The sequence below is a fragment of the Cololabis saira genome, chromosome 16 (genome assembly GCF_033807715.1).
Source record: "Cololabis saira isolate AMF1-May2022 chromosome 16, fColSai1.1, whole genome shotgun sequence".
Classification (NCBI taxonomy): Eukaryota; Metazoa; Chordata; class Actinopteri; order Beloniformes; family Belonidae; genus Cololabis; species Cololabis saira.
The window spans coordinates 1,089,778-1,093,307 of NC_084602.1; the positions used below are offsets into that span (position 1 = coordinate 1,089,778).

Consider the following 3,530-nt stretch of genomic DNA (forward strand, 5'->3'; position numbering starts at 1 on the left):
ACACTGGAGTTGAAGATGCTCATTTTGGTGTTTAAGGAGCTGTTATTTGAGCTCCAGATCTTCCTGTGTACATACATCTACTACTGATGCCTCTGGACACATCTTCAGTGATGTTCCTGGAATCATTGGGTGTTTCGGGTCTTTCAACATCATACACCCTCCTCCAGGTGACCCAACCGGGGCTGATCAGAACCCAGCTTGTGTCCAGATGGCTAGCTACCATGACTCCATGGCTCTCCTCTTTTGAGCCACAGCTCTCTCTGCCGCATCGGTGGTGCTGCGGATGGCTCTCCTCTTCCTCTCTCCCACGATGCCTAAATAACTAAAGGCTCTGGCCAAAGATCGGGTCGCAAAACCTCTACACCCTACCTCCACTGGAAGACACCTCGCTCTCCACCCTGCCTGCTGACAGTCACTGACCAGTCCTTCGTACTTGGAAAGTTTCCTCTCCAAGGCTTCTTCCAAGCGTTCTTCCCATGGAACTGTCAGCTCCAGCATCACTGTTTGCTTGGCCGCAGGATGGTAACAGCAATGTGGCTGGGGAACTTCAGTTGTCGTTCAAGGTCCACCAGCAGCTGCCAGTCTCTTGCAGAGGTCAGGATGCCAGCATGATCTTCTGGTAGGGGTTGCCTGCTCCCCAGCTCTGACAAAGGCGATGGTTCTCTTGGAGGGCCGGAACTGCTTTGCCCACACAAGTCCAGCGCTGATGGCATCAGCAATGGTCTTAAGGACTTGGTCATGCCTCCAGCGGTACCTCCCATCTCCAAGTGCCCTGGTGCAGCAGCTGAGGATATGTTCTAGGGTTCCTCGCTTGGAACACAAGGGGCATGCTGGCGTCTCTGCTAAGCCCCATGTGTGCAGGTTTGATGGGCTTGGGAGCATGTCGTAGACTGCCTGGATGAGGAATTTGATGCGTTGGGGCTCGGCTCTCCAGAGCTCAGTCCAGGTCACCTTCCTCTCCGTCGCATTCTCCCATCTTGTCCAGGCTCCCTGTTGTTTCATCCCCACTGCCTTGCAGGATCTCGTCTCCTCCTCTACTGCTCTCACCTCCTCCTGGACAAGGCACCGCCTCTCCTTCCCCTTGGTGTTGAATTGAGGAGTTGGAAAGGAACCTAGTCCAGCTCGGCCCCGCGTGACCACTCCCACCAGGTTTTTGTGACGTAGCCTGGCCTCTGCCTCTTGGACAGCATCCTCTGCTCTCCACTTCCTGCCAGTCCTCACTTGGATCCCAGCATTGGCCACCTTTGGGTCCCTTGAATCCCTGTACTGCACCACTTCTCTGGCTCTTGTCACCTTGAATTCCTCCTCCAAGGATCTAAAGGGCAGCTGCAGTTTGTTGTTGCGCCCATAGAGAGCAATGCTGCTCAGGCTCTTTGGTAACCCAAGCCATCTTCGGAGGTGTTTACTGACCTTCCTCTCCAGAGTCTCAACCGCTGAGATTGGGAAGGCGTAGACAAGGAGGGGCCACAGGATCCTGGGGAGAATGCCATGCTGGTAGATCCAGGCTTTAAACTTCCCAGGAAGGCCTGTCTTGTCCACTGTTTTCAACCAGCCATCCAACTCAGCGCAAGTGGACTGGATTGATGTTTTGTCTCTCAGAGAGCTGTCAAAAGCCTTGCCCAAGCTCTTGATTTGCTTCTCTGAGATGGTAGGGATGGCTTTGCCGGAGATGGTAAACCGGAATTTGTCCTCCACCCTCCCGCGCTTCAGCACCATCGATCTCGATTTGGCTGGTTTAAAACTCATCCGGGCCCACTCCACTAGCTTCTCGAGACCCTTTAGAATCCATCGGCAGCCTGGCACCGATTCAGTGGTGACTGTGAGGTCATCCATGAATGCCCTGATGGGTGGCTGCCGTTGTCCGGATTTCGATTGAGGCCCTCTGCACTCTGGCTCCGCAGACTTGATGAGCATGTTCATGGCTAGGGAGAACAGTGTCACAGAGATGGTACACCCTGTGGCAATGCCAATCTCTATCTTGTGCCAAGATGATGTTGTTGCTCCAGAGGAAACCCTCATCCTGAAGTTGTCGTAATAGTCAGTGATGAGGTCTCTACACCTGCTGGGGACATGATGTTTTGTCAGTGTGAGTTGGACCAGCTTGTGAGGAATGGAGCCGAAAGCATTTGCCAGGTCGAGCCATAACACTGACAGGTTGCCTTTGTTCTCTCTGGCCTCCCGGATTAGCTGTGTCACCACACCGGTATGCTCCATACAGCCTGGCATTCCTGGTATGCCACCCTTCTGCACTGATGTATCTATGTAAGTGTTCTTTACCAGGTAGGTGCTCAGGCGTCTTGAGATGGCGCTGAAGAAGACCTTCGCCTCGACACACAGCAGGGATATGAGTCGGAACTGGTCTAGCTGGGTGGAGTTTTCCTCCTTCGGGATCCACACCCCTTCAGCCACTCGCCATTGATCTGGGATCTTCCCCCTTCTCCAGAACACTCGCAGGAGTTTCCATAGATGCTGTAGGAGTTTGGGACAGTTCTTGTACACCTTGTATGAAGTGCCACTTGGTCCTGGAGCAGAGCTAGCCCTTGCTTTGTGGACAACCTCTCTGACTTCCTTTAGCTGCAGCTCAGTCATGTCGAACTGCACTTCCGGAACAGGGGGGTCTATTAGGATGTTGCAATCTCCCAAATCACGCTCTCTCTCGGGGTCGCTGTATGTCCGAGTGAGATGCTGGTCAATGTCTTCCTGCGAGGAGGCAAGTTTCCCACTGTGCTTCTGCCCCAGAAGGTCCTTCATGAAATTGAAGGGGTTGGCAATAAAGGCAGCACGTTTACGTGTCCTCTCACGCCGACGCCTTCGATGCCACTCTGCTCGTCGGAGAATCCGGATCTTCTTCCTCAAGATGCACATTAGCTGGGCCAGGCCAATGCGCTCCTCCTCTCCTGCCACCTTGTGCTGGGACTTAAGCAATTTCATCTCCTGCCTGATGTTATGGATCTTGGCAGCTCTTTGGTTCTTTGTGTAGGGTGTTCCGGGGCTTTTCTTCTTCTCTTCACCGAACCACAACGATTTTCGTCATCACTTGCAGTTTTCCGTCTGCCCCTCCCTTTGCCGTCGCCTCCAGAATTTGATCAACATCATCGTCAAACTGCTTCCATTGTGAAGTCATGTTCGCTGCAGGCCATTTGATCCGCCTCCTGTCAGACTTAATGCTGGAGGGATTAGACTGCAACACGTGGAGGTTCTGGGCACTGTGGGTTGACTCCGGGCCTGGCTCCTCCTGCGTCTCACCAGGTTGAACACCTGTGCGTTGTGTTGCATCTGCTTCCATCTGGCATTTCATCCTCGCTTGGTGGATCTTCAAGCCATGGATGTTTTTGCAGACTTTACCGCATGTACACTGCTTGCTTGTTATCGTTTGTTCGTTGCCTGGGTTAGTTGCCGTTGTATCCATCTGAATGGGGTGCTCATCCTCCCCCCCTCTCGGGCACCCCTGGGGGTATCTTTCCATTACGTTCATCGTAGCTTTTTAGGGTTCCTCCTCTCGAAGGACACAGATTGGGGTGCCAGCCCTT

The 3,530-nt window shown here is 53.3% G+C and overlaps 1 pseudogene; it reads right to left on the minus strand.

Annotated features, from left to right (window-relative positions):
- Positions 1-216: 216 nt before the first annotated feature.
- LOC133462820 (uncharacterized) lies at positions 217-3,298 on the minus strand (annotated as a pseudogene).
- Positions 3,299-3,530: the final 232 nt, after the last annotated feature.